Genomic DNA, 14,132 nt, shown 5'->3' on the forward strand with positions numbered 1-14,132 from the left:
CATTTTTCCGTGAATTAACTGTTAAGAGACATTTTTTTCGTTATTCTGTATAGCTGCTAAATTATTGTCTTCTTCAGACTACTTTCGTAGGTTCATGCTATAAGTAAATTTGGCAATTTTCCCTTCTGTAAGGAGGAAGACCTAAGCCTTAGCATAAGAAAAAGAAATGTAGCAATTGATGGACATCCTGATAACTTTTCATAAGCTTCTGTTTTCACTTTTTTGGCCTCAAATCCTATTCAGTTTTCCAGAAGCACTAAACGATTTTTTCAACCTATTCCTCTACAGCAAAAGAATCTGACTGACGTCTCAGGTCTGCTTTAGAATTTACCTGCACTGCTTAATCTATATAATTTATCCACGAGTCAGTACGAACCAAAAGTGCTGGTTGATAACTCTGACTTACTTGAAAGCCGTATCTTACATTACGCAAAGAGAAACGTGAAATGTCATCAGCAAAGTCAAATGTTAGGTGACACGTCCTTAACTTATATGTATTTCTTCTACTGAATGCTGTTTTTTTCTTTTTTATTACTATGTGGAATAGTTAAAATGTGTTCTATCAGCTGTAACAAGTTTGCTTTAACGTATGTAGTAGCTTCTAATCCAATAAACACATATTTTATCTCCATTATCTGATTTATGAATTCTTTTCACTTTACATGCCTCTTTTGTGATCTCGCGGTAGCGTTCTAGCTTCCCGAGCACTGGGTCCTAGGTTCGAATCCCGGCGGGGTCAGGGACTTTCATCTGCCTCGAGATGACTGGGTGCTGTTGTGTCGTCTTTATCATCATCATTAATCCTCTTTACGGTCTGAGGAAGGCAATGGCAAACCACCTCCACTGGGACCTTGCCTAGTACGGCGATGCGGGTCTCCCGCATCGTTGCCGTACGCTCTGTCGAGGAGTATGGGACTTCATCCTTTGTAAACGTTACTTAATGTGGCTCACCATTATCTAGCCCACGAGCAACTCGGGGAATTTTACATGCTTTAAAGCCTTAATATAAGTCTTTCTCTATTCCTTGTAGAACCTGTAGCTGACAAATATGGCTAAACTCACGTATGGCTGTTTCATAAAAAAGTGATTGTATCACCAAATAAATAAACATTGTAGACAGGTTTTTACCCTCGTTCACTGCCGAAAGTCGCGTGTGAGACAGATTCCGGAGCACTACCGAGTTTCGTGTCGCACTCCAGAGCTGCAGATCGCGACCATCAGCTGCGCCTCATTACCCGTTGGCCCCCCGCGGTACAGTGGCAGTACAGGGGACGGCCGGTAATGGATACCTGCCCGTCGGAGCAGCGCCTAATGGTCGCCAGCACTTGCCCACCTGCCGCCAACTCTCCCCACAGCTGGGGTCCCGCCACTCTTCCTGTTCGTGTCGACGGCTCTCCCACAGCCCGGATATTGCACCAAGGCTCAGCTTCCCGCGCCCCGTGTTAACATCAGCCTTTTTAATGTAAAGACGTGCGGCAAACACACATTTGCAGTTTGCGTAACAGCAGTGTTACTAAACAGAAAAGGTTTGAAGCAGGCACTTTACTTGTTGTGCTGTGAGTGGTGGCTCTCCAATGAATATAGTAACACTATAAAATGGCAGAATTTAAATTACCTTACATCGACGAACTGGTATACGAAATTCCGAAAATCAAACCTTTGCTGCCATAGAAGTATTTAGGCAGTCAATCTGCAATTGGATGACGGTGCGAGTGTTTTAGCTGCCAAAAATTAGCAGTACAGATGACTAAAATTTCCTTTTTAGTTATTCGAGAAGTATAAAATATTTGACATTTTTAGAAAAAGGAATCAAAACCAACCCACAAAGTTGGACATGCTGAAATACACTACTGGCCATTAAAATTCCTACACCACGAAGGTAACGTGCTTCTTACGCGGTAATTGTGATAGATGGTTTCTGGCAGCGTTTTGGAACCCACTAATAATTTCTGCCGCTGATTTCACGTGATGTTTTTAAAACAGTCCGCAATGCTTCACAAGCGCTGTTCTTCAGTTTATAGGTCCACTTGGTCTTCTTTAAGTTGCGGTTGTTCCTTCGCAATTGACTTCACAATCATACCACTAAGTCCAGGGCAGCTTTAGACTGGTGGATTTGCTACTGTGTCCACATCTAAAGACTAGTCCACGTTGGAAGCCAGTGAGCTCTCCTGACGACTCAGTCCGGTATTACTGCCTATCTACTGATAGCATAAACTCCTCCTAATAAAAATTATTAGGACAGCACAAACATTCATTTCTTCCGAAAGAAAAAAAGTCAACACGGCCGGGAATTTAACCCGGAAAGGCCTATTTACGCTGATATTATCCTGCAGATAGCCAGGTGATACGCCAGTATGGCGATGACGAATACATGCTTCCAATGTGCGTTCACCGCGATGACGAAAAACACGGATGCGACCATCATGATGCTATAAACAGAACCTGGATTCATACGAAAGAATTAAGTTTTGCCATTCGTGCACCCAGAATCGACGTTGAGTACACCATCACAGGCGCTGCTGTCTGTGATGCAGAGTCAAGGGTAACCGCAGCCATGGTCTCCGAGTTGATAGCCCATGCTGCTGCAAACGTCGTCGAAGTGTTCGTGAAGATGGTTGTTGTCTTGGAAACGTCCCCATCTGTTTACTCAGGGATCGAGACGTGGCTGCACGATCCGTTACAGCCATGCAGATAAGATGCCTGTCATCTCGACTGCTAGTTATACGAGGCCGTTGGGATCCAGCACGGCGTTCCGTAATACCCTCCTGAATGCACCGATTTCATATTCTGCTAACAGTCATTGGATCTCGACCAACGCGAGCAGCAATGTCGCCATACGATAAACCGCAATCGCGATAGGCTATAATCCGACTTTTATCAAAGTCTGAAACGTGATGATACCCAATTCTCCTCCTTACACGAGGCATCACAACAACGTTTCACCAGGCAACGCCAGTCAACTGCTGTTTGTGTATGAGAAATCTGTTCGAAAATTTCCTCATGTCAGCACGTTGTAGGTGTCGCCAACGGCGCCAACCTTGTGTGAATGCTCTGAAAAGCTAATCATTTGCGTATCACAGCACCTTCTTTCTGCCTGTTAAATTTCGCGTCTGTAACACGTCATCTTCGTGTTGTAGCAATTTTAATGGCCAGTACTGTACCAAAGGTGAACGACAGTTGTAGGGCATCGCCCCCCAGACCATAAGGCCTGAGGAGGAGTCAGCGTGTCTTGGACGAATACGTTCTACGAGACAGATCTGATCAGGCATATGTCGTAAATGCAAGCGTCCATCACCTGCATGCAACACAGAATCTGCTTCATCACTGAAGACCATGGAGTGCCATTCCATCTTCCAAATGATCCTCATCGAGTGGAGCATGTTGACGCTGTTCTTGCGTAACCACAAACGCCCTAACGAAGATGCGAAACGAAAGACCGGAGAAGGCAGTGAAGAATCGGCAGGCAATGGTTGGTGGAATGGGCCGCGCGGCGCCACGCTCGTCCCCTACAAAAGCTGCGTGTAACCGCAGCTCTTGCTAGCCTCGGCTGCTCATGATCGGCCCGAGTCTAAAAAAATGGCTCTGTGCACTATGGGAACATCTATAGTCATCAGTCCCCTAGAACTTAGAACTACTTAAACCTAACCAACCTGAGGACATCACACAACACCCAGCCATCATGAGGCAGAGAAAATCCCAGACCCCGCCGGGAATCGAACCCGGGAACCCGGGCGCGAGAAGCGACAACGCTACCGCAAGACCACGAGAATCGCGGCTCGAGTCTGCAACGTGCTTAGTGCTACGCTGTCAGTATCAAGTGTTTCCTTGGACTCTGTGTATACTAAGAGCTGTACAGCTTTCACGTCGTCCCTTGCTGGCGACCTTTTCTATAGTAAAAGTTATGTATTGTCAATTTGCTTTCATGACATAAAACTACTAATGTTATTTGTTTGAAGTTGTTGTATAGCATTAAGAGAACACTGCATCCTGTAGGCACCCTGTTGGCGACGAGTGGGCAAGACTCCACAGACGCAGTGACGTGAGTGGTTGGTTTTGTTTGGGGTAGGAGACCAGACGGCGAGGTCATCGGTCTCATTGGATTAGGAAAGGATGGGGAAGGAAGTCGGCCGTGCCGTTTCAGAGGAACCGTCCCGTCATTTGCCTGAAGTGGTTTAGGTAAACAACGGGAAACCTAAATCAGAATGGCCGGACGCGGGATTGAACCGTCGTTCGTCCGAGTGCGAGTCCAGTGTGCTAACCACTGCGCCATCTCGCTCGGTTGACGTGAGTGAATGGCAGGCTAGAGGTGTATGTGCCTTTAGTCCCACTGCTTGTAACCGTTTAGAAACAGTTCGTGTTGACACGTCTGGGCCCAGAAGCTGTACGATGTGCCACTCATCCTTTTGAACACGACGATCGTAGTGGGCGTGTGTGCTGTGTGGATGTCCAGAACCACGTCTGAGGGTTTTAGAATGTTTGTATGGCCACTTATACCAGCGTCGTTTCACGACTGACGCAGCACATCCGACTTGAGTGTCAGTTCTCCGAGAAGAGCATCCCGCCACACGGAAGACCACAATTTGACTCCTTCCAAAAACGCTCAACTTGGTCTAGAAGCACGAACGCGTCTCCGTCGCATCATCGCGTGCTTTCTTATCGCTTCCATCAATCTTAGGTTTCTGGCTGTGAATTTTTCCTATTAAACAGTGGACACAGATGGCATTCCGGTAGCTATACCAATACGCCCTGTATTTGAGGACGAGCCTGAAAACACTGTCAGTAAATCTAGTGTCCCACTGAAGACATATGCCGTCTCCGGATCCAAATCGACGTCGTCTTTCCGCGTGTACTAATTTACTTTTTAAAAATGTACATAAACATAACAGATTACTATGCCTAACACGATCTAGGCAAACCATTAGTATATACAACAGCTTCCAGTGTCAGCATGGATAAATAAAGACCCTGTATAGTTTTCAACGGAATTTTGTACCATTGTTACTGCGAAATAGTGGCAGGGTTAGGAAACCATGGTGGAGGTCAGTAGCCATCACACACGATTATTTCCACAGTTGGCCACAAATTTTCAATAGTATGGAAAACCGGTGGCCAAGAGATATTCGACATCTCATTCTCCTGCTCTCAAAAGCAGTTGTGGAAGATGGGAACTGTGTGAAGAGGGTCCTTATCGTCTTGGAACGCAACATCATCACCGGGGAACATATTGTACAGCCAAAATAGTCTAGTAATCCTTCGCAGTATAGAGATCTTGCAGGATACCTATGTGGCCCATGAAATTCTACGACATGGATGCCCAAATCACCACCAATCACTCACCATTTTTTCGCTTTTGACAGAAAATAGTCTCTACCGCAGGCTTGGGAAGGAGTAATCAAACGTAAAGTCAGCCATAAGTTGAAAATACTATGAGGCAAGACTCATCCAACTCATTGACATTCTTCAATTACTTCACAGTCCCAGTTTAATGACTGCAGCACAACATATCGCTGTTACGGGCTTTTGCATCACTGATCTGTCGTTCTGGAATTCTAACTTGCCCCACACTTCTCTGCTTAGTTTTCTTTGTGCTGACAGTGTTTGCGAGTGCACATTCAGTTCTGCAGTGACTTTTTTTAGCAGTCTTCCTCGTATTTTTCCTCATAATCCTCACTCTAAGCACACTTTTGTCCGCGTTTTGACTTAGCAGATGATGATTTCCTGCTGTCCGTGTATGCGGTATAAATCTTCAATACGGTCCCTCTTGAAATGTCCCATAGTGCTCAGAACCATTTTGAACTACGCCGAACACTTTTGACCACGACTGAAACTTGGAAAGTATTTAGGACACTGCACAGGTGGCGTTCATGGTCAAATACAACAGCGCTAGAAGCAGACTGGGCTATAATCTGTATTTATGCTCAAGTATGCCTTTCTCACACCGTTGCCATATTTTTGCCCAGCACCTCTATTTTAGAAAATGCTTGGCAGCTGATTATTAAAACTAGTTTCCGTTACCAACCAACCTTACGGTAGTTGTATACAGCAAATTAGTGTGTAAAACAAAAAATGAAAGGAGTAAACTCAACTGAAATGTCTTTGCCTAAGCTATAGCTTATACATAGGTTTAATTATTTATTTACTTATGCACATATTTTTGCTGCGAGGTTTAGGACCATTAGGTTTACTCTTACATCTAGCCACACTTCTCTGTCAGTAAGCATTAGAATTTTTATGGCACATGAGCAACATATGATAATAACAGTGAAAATAATAATAATAATAATAATAATAATAATAATAATTCTTATTATTATTATTATCTTTATTATTATTTTTACCATTGTGGGTATTATGACATCAAGGAGTTCGGATAATTGAACACAGTACGACTTCACAATTGTGAAGGATGGGAAAGTGTATATCACTGGCACTGCTATCCTAGGTGATAGCAGAACGTGCTTGAAACAACTAGAAAAACTTGCCAGGTACGAGGTCTTGTTAATCTAACTACAGCGACTCTGACATAGATTAGTGAAAATAGTCCCAGTAGTTCAGCGCTATAGAGAGCAGTGACACAACATTTAGTGGGCACTTGAAATCATTCGCATTAATAAAATCTTCATTTGATATTTATGGAAATCAACCTTACTGTGATATACACGAGTCCTCCACCGATCCACTGCACATCTTTGGAAATGACAGACTAGTGATAAAATACTAATTTCAGCATAGTGAATTTGTTTAATGCGTTCACTGTTCTAGAATGAATAATAATTATGCGCAGTACTAATAATAATGATAGTATTTATGGTAAGGAGTACGTGAAATATAAGATATGGCAGTCTGATTAATATTACGCAATGTCGAAATCTCAGTATCACATAAAACAAAACAAAAAATATACTGTGTACGTAACTATCTATAGTTGTTAAATATTCGAAGAGCCGTGTTTTTATAGACACCAGATGTTCACATAATGTTGAACGCAAACACATACGACAGTAATACAATGTGGAGAAAGAACTGACTGTTTCGGTGGAAGAGTAAGGAATAATAGCATAATATTAGCAGAGGAGAAGAAAAAAGAAAACAGAAACAAAATAGATGAGGAAAGACTGCTATGATCAAACAACCGACTGATGAACACACATCTTAAGGAAGCAATTATCGATAGATGCAGTAGTATGGAGTGTCTACAATTTCTGCCATGTTTACCACTATTTCGGTAGAACTAAAGTCTAGAAAAGCTTCTGTCTATTTTCCGACGGAAATATTTTTCTCGATTTGTGGATTCCAGGTAGGCCCGTGAGAGATTTCCTGCAAGCAACTTATCTACATCTACATATACGTGGATACACTGCAAATCACATTTAAGTGCCCGGCAGAGGGTTCATCGAACCACCTTCACAATTCTCTCTTATTCCAATTTCGTATAGCACGCGGGAAGAATGAAGACACATATCTTTCCGTAAGATCACTTATTTCCCTTATTTTATCTTTGTGATCGATCCTCCCTACGTAAGTCGGTGTCAACAAAATACCTGTATTTTCGCATTCGTGGGGGAAAGTTGGTGATTGGAATTTCGTGAGAAGATTCCGTCGCAACGAAAAACGCCTTTCTTTTAATGATGTCCATCCCAAATCCTGTATCATTTCTGTGACACTCTCTCCCATATTTCGCGATAATACAAAACTTGCTGCCTTTCTTTGAACAGCCGGCCGATGTGGCCGTGCGGTTCTAGGCGCTTCAGTCTGGAACCACGTGACCGCTACGGTCGCAGGTGCTAATCCTGCCTCGGGCATGGATGTGTGTGATGTCCTTAGGTTAGTTAGGTTTACGTAGTTCTAAATTCTAGGCAACTGATGACGTCAGAAGTTAAGTCCCATAGTTCTCAGAGCCATTTTCTTTGAAATTTTTCGATGTACTCCGTCAGTCCCATCTGGTAAGGATCCCACACCACTCAGCAGTATTCTAAAAGAGGACAGACAAGCGTAGTGTAGGCCGTCTCCTTAGTAGGTCTGTTACATTTTCTAAGTGTCCTGCCAATGAAACGCAGTCTTTCGTTAGCCTTCCCCACAACACTGTCTGTTCCTTCCAATTAAAATTGTGCATAATTGCATTTCCTAGGTATTCACTTGAATTTAAGGCTTTTAGATTAGACTGATTTATAGTGTAACCGAAGTTTAACGCACTGATGTGGATGACCTCACACTTTTAGTTATTTTACGTCATCTGCCACTTTCGAACTATTTCAATATTCCTTCTAAATCGTTTTGCAGTTTGTTTTGACCTTCAGATGACATTATTCGTCGATAAACGACAGCGTTATCTGCAAACAACCGAAGACGGCTGCTCAGATTGTTTCCCAAATGGTTTATATAGATAAGGAACAGCAAAGGGCCTATAACGCTACTTTGGGGAACGCCAGAAATAACTTCCGTTTAACTCGATTACTTTCAGTCACTTACAACAAACTATGACCTCTCTGACAGAAAACCGCAAATACAGTCACATAACTGAGACGATATTCCATAAGCACGCAATTTCACTACGAGCCGCTTGTGTGGTACAGTGTCAAAAGCCTTCCTGAAATCCAGAAATACGGAATAGATCTGAAATCCCTTGTCAGTTGCACTCAGAACTTCATGTGAATAAGAGCTAGTTGTGTTTCACAAGAACGATGTTCTCTAAAACCATGGTGACTGTGTGTCAGTAGACCGTTTTCTTCGAGGTAATTCATTACGTTCGAACACAATTTATGTTCTAAAACCCTGATGCATATCGACGTTAACGATAAGGGCCTGTAATTTAATGGATTACTCCTACAACCTTTCTTGAATATTGGTGTGACCTTCTCGACTTTGCAGTCTTTATATGATTGTTAAGTATGGAGCTAATGCATCAGCTATTCTCTATCAGAATTCTGGAATATTTACTTCGTCTTCTTTTGTGGAGGCATTTCGGAATGCTGTGTTTAGTAACTCTGCTTTGGCAGCACTAAAAAAAATGGTTCAAATGGCTCTGAGCACTATGGGACTCAACTGCTGTGGTCATCAGTCCCCTAGAACATAGAACTACTTAAACCTAACTAACCTAAGAACATCAAGCACATCCATGCCCGAGGCAGGATTCGAACCTGCGACCGTAGCAGTCACACGGTTCCGGACTGCGCTCCTAGAACCGCGTTGGCAGCACTGTCTTCTATAGTATCTTCATTACTACTGCACAGAGAAGGCATTGATTGTTTCTTGCCACTAACATACTTCATGTACGACGAGAATCGCTTTGAATTTTCTACCAGGTTTTGAAACGAAGTTTCGTTGTGGAATATGTTAATAGCATCTCGCACTGAAGTCCGCGCTAAATTTCGAGCTTCTGTAAAAGATCGCCAATCTTAGGGATTTTGCGTCTGTTTAAATTTGACATTTTTGTTTCTTGTTTTTGCAACAGTGTTCTAACCCGTCTTGTGTACCAAGGAGTACCAGCTCCGTCGTTTGTGAACTTATTCGGTATAAATCTCTCAATTGCTGCCGATTTTATTTCTTTGAATTTAAGCCGCATCTGGTCTAGACTTACATTATTAATTTGGAATGAGTGGAGATTGTCTCTCATAAAGGCGCCAAGTGAATTTTTATCTGCTTTTTTGAATAGGTATATTTTTCGCTTATTTTTCGAGGGTTTGGGGACTACAATATTCAGTGTTGCTTCGACAACCCTGTGTTCACTAATCCCTGAATAGGTTTTGATGCTCGTTTTTAACTAAGGATTATTTGTTGCTAAGAGATCAAGTGTGTTTTTACAACCGCTTACTATTCGCGTGGGCTCATGAACTAATTGATCGAGATAATTTTCAGAGAAAGCGTTTAGCACTATTTGGGATGATATTTTATGCGTACCTCAAGAATGAAACACACATTTTCGCCAGCATATTGAGGGTAAATTACAGTCACCCCCAACTCTTATCGTATGATTTGGATACATGTTTGAAATCAAACTGTAGTCTTCTTTGAACCTTTCAGCAACTGTATTATCTGAATTTGGAGGTCGGTAAAACGATCCATTTATTACTTTATTCCGGTTGCCAGCAATGAGCTCTGCCCATACTAACTCGCAGGAAGTATCTTCTTCAATTAAGCGACAAGTTAAACTACTGACAGCAACAAACACGACTCCACCAACCGTGTTTACTCTATACTTTCGGAACACCATCAGGGTCTTTGCAAAAATTTCGGCTGAGCTTATATCGGCTGAGCTTAGCCAGCTTTCATTGCCTATAACGATTTGAGCATCAGTGCTTTCTATTAGCGCATGGAGCTACGACAATTTACAACTGTTATACCAATGGTTCCTGTGTTCAGCCTCCACTCTTTGTGACTGAAACCCTTCTTGTGTTTCCCCGAGACCCTCTAATCTAAAAAGCCACCCAGTCCACCCCACACAGCCCCTGCTACCCGTGTAGCCCCTTCTTATCAGCTTTGGGGGAGGGACATTTGGGTGACGGATAGAATTGGATACCACTGAGAAGAAATACTGGAGGTACTTTAAATGCGGACATTTTAGATTAGGCTTTACCGTGACTGACATTGATGTCGAATGAAACAACAATACTGTAATAAGTCACTGTTAATTTGTATCCACAACTCGTTCCGAAGGTTCTAAACTCAAGCATGAAGTGGACTTACATGTGTTATTATGACATATGTGGATGTAGTGTTATGAGTTTCAAGTGGCTTGTGGCACTGTCTAACGGAGAAACAAAAGTACTTTTCCGGAACGTGGATTTCGGGAGGCCTTTTGACTAAAAACTAAATGACTTTGTAAAGGTGAAAATAAACAACAAAAATAGAATACCTTCAGTGGTCACAGGCTCCCTAATCTGTCGTAACAGTCACATAACTGTCATATTTTGTAAACAAAGATGTTGCCAGGAAACTCATCGTTGCAAAGAACATATAGCAAATCACAGAAATTTTCTCGAAATACAGAGGACACAAATCATAGAATCAATACTATTGCGGAATAGGTTTAAAGGATTGCGGTGATCTAAGTTTGAGTTGCTCGATACATCCGTTGGAATAAATGATTCAAACGGTATACAAATCATTTTCTATCAAGTTTATGTAGCTTAAGTTTTATTCTCGTTTATGTAGTCAGGTAGCACGTTGCAAAATTTAAGTACAACAATTCGTTGCAAACAGTGGTAATGTTATACATGAATAACTGTTTTGGTTGGGATTCAGAGACGGCAAGGATAGGATAGAGGAAGAGAAATAGAGTGAATATGTGTGTGTGTGTGTGTGTGTGTGTGTGTGTGTGTGTGTGTGTGTGTGAGAGAGAGAGAGAGAGAGAGAGAGAGAGAGAGAGACAAGGGGGGGGGGGGGCAGAAAGGCAGGCAGACAGGAAAGGATAGGGAGAGATTAAGATTCAGATGGCGGAAGGAGTGATTGTAGGAGATCGTTTCCCGGAGTAGGCCTACAAATCTCTGGAAACTAACACACAAAAAGCTGCTACGTCCAGCGGCTATGGACAGAAAAAGGAAAGTTCCAAGTCACTTATGAGGATTTTATTACGAGTCTAACTGCCAACCAAAAAGACTATTTAGACACACAAAGAAACAGCTCTAGTGACCACCTGTGACTTCCACAATAAAGTAATTAAATCGTATGATTGTTCCAGTTCAAATACAACTTAATACTAATAAGCAAGATGGAAGTTCGCCCTTGCCATAAAATTTAATTAACGAAACAGTTACTCGAGTAAGCTCCGATGAGCACCGTCTGAGACCACGAACCAAATGCGATGCAGATGACGTGAAGACTTGACGTGTCTGCGATCAGCGGTCTTTGGACGGCGCCTGTGCTGCTACTAGGAGCGGCTAACCCGGTGTGAGCACCTCCCGTGCCTCGGCGCGGGCCTATGTAGTACGCCCGTTCCAGGATATACTGCTGAATATGTCCTGCCATGTGATGTGCAGAAGAAAGTAGAAACGATGATACCGCATCCACCGGTGGCGCAATTGAGGCAGCATAGTGGCCGCTGATGAGAGCTTGCGTACACAGGTGCACCGGCAAACCTAACCCCTATAGAGTCCGGGGCCCGCTTTACACATCTGTTTCACGGGTGGCCGCTGTTACATGAGCTTGGAGTACACACATTAAACTCCATCTTATGGTGGATGTTTAAACCTTGCAGACGATTTGTGGATAAATAACCAGTGATTGGTAGCTATGAACTTGTCTCGTTCAACTGGAGGGACTGCTTCACGATAATGGACAGTGCTCAATTTTCGGTGCGGTATCAGTATGTCCTATAGCTTCTTAGGATTTACTTCAATATCCAGACTTAGTGACTATCGTGATACTTGTACAAACGAACATTTTCCTTTTTATTTATATAGATGGGTTATATTTATGTTTAGGGTCAAATGCTTCTTCCTATACTAACCACACATCCCGTTCAGGTCTTCCTGAATTTCATTGCAGTTTTCTAGGGTTACAAGTTCCACCCTATGAGAATCCTGTGTCACCCACAAATACACTACTGACCATTAAAATTGCTACACCAAGACAAAATGCAGATGATAGACGGGTATTCATTGGACAAATATTTTGCACTTAAACTGACATGTTATTACATTTTCAAGCAATTTGGGTGCATACATCCTGAGAAATCACTACCCAGAACAACCACCTCTGGCCGTCATAACGGCCTTGATACGACTGGGCATTGAGTCAAACAGAGCTTAGATGGCGGGTACAGGTACAGCTGCACATGCAGCTTTAACAAGATACCACAGTTCATCAAGAGTAGTTACTGGCGTATTGTGACGAGCCAGTTGCTCGGCCACCATTGACCAGACGTTTTCAGTTCGTGAGAGATCTGGAGGAGTCGAACATTTTCTGTATCGACAAAAGGACCATATAGGTCAGGTAACATGCGGTCGCGCATTATCCTGCTGAAACGTACGGTTTCGCAGGGATCGAATGTAGGGAAGAGCTACGGGTCGTAACACATCTGAAATGTAACTTCCACAGTTCAAAGTGCCGTTAATGCGAACAAGAGGTGACCGAGACGTGTAACCAATGGCACCCCATACCATCACGCCTAGTGATACGCCAGTATGGCGATGACGAATACACGCTTCCAATGTGCGTTCACGGCGATGTCGCCAAACACGGATGCGACCATCATGATGCTGTAAACAGAACCTGAATTCATCCGAAAAAATGACGTTTTGCCATTCGTGCACCCAGGATCGTCGTTGAGTATACCATCGAAGGCACCCCTGTCTGTTATTCAGCGTGAAGGGTAACCGCAGCCACGGTCTCCATGCCGCTGTAAACGTCGTCGAACTTTTCGTGCAGATGATTGTTGTATTGCAAACGTTCCCATCTGTTGACTCGGGGATCAAAACGTGGCTGCACGATCCGTTACGGCCATGCGGATAAGATGCCTGTCATCTCGACTGCTAGTGATACGAGGTCGTCGGTATCCAGCACGGTGTTCTGTATTACTCTCCTGAATCCATCGATTCCATATTTTGCTAACAGTCTTGGGATCTCAACCAAGTGAGCAGCAGTGTCACGATACGATAAACCGCAATAGCAATAGGCTACAATCCGAACTTTATCAAAGTCGGAAACGTGATGGTACGCATTTCTCCTCCTTACACGAGGCATCGCAACAGCGTTTCGCCAGGCAACGGCGGTCAACTGCTGTTTGCGTATGAGAAATCGGTTGGAAACTTTCGTCATATCAGCTCGTTGTAGGTGTCGCCACCGGCGCCAATCTTGTGTGAATGCTCTTAAAACCTACTGATTTGCATATCTCAGCAATTTCTTCCTGTTGGTTAAATTTCACGCCTCTAGCACGTCATCTTCGTGGTGTAACAATTTTAATGGCCAGTAGCGTAAAATTGAAGCAGTGTAGTGCGGATCTTCAGCGCTTGGGATCTACAGGCACAATTTAATACTTGCTTGGTTTCTTGTGTTGTGAGAAGATGCACACATTGCAAACGATGTTCTTTCATTTTCCTCCTATGCGTAATTGAACAGTTAAGATGATTACACCAGCTGCAACTCTTCGCACATGGGTTTCCGTACAGCTTTCTGTCGTACAGATCTCATTCATT

This window comes from Schistocerca gregaria, chromosome 6, assembly GCF_023897955.1.
Source record: "Schistocerca gregaria isolate iqSchGreg1 chromosome 6, iqSchGreg1.2, whole genome shotgun sequence".
NCBI lineage: Eukaryota > Metazoa > Arthropoda > Insecta > Orthoptera > Acrididae > Schistocerca > Schistocerca gregaria.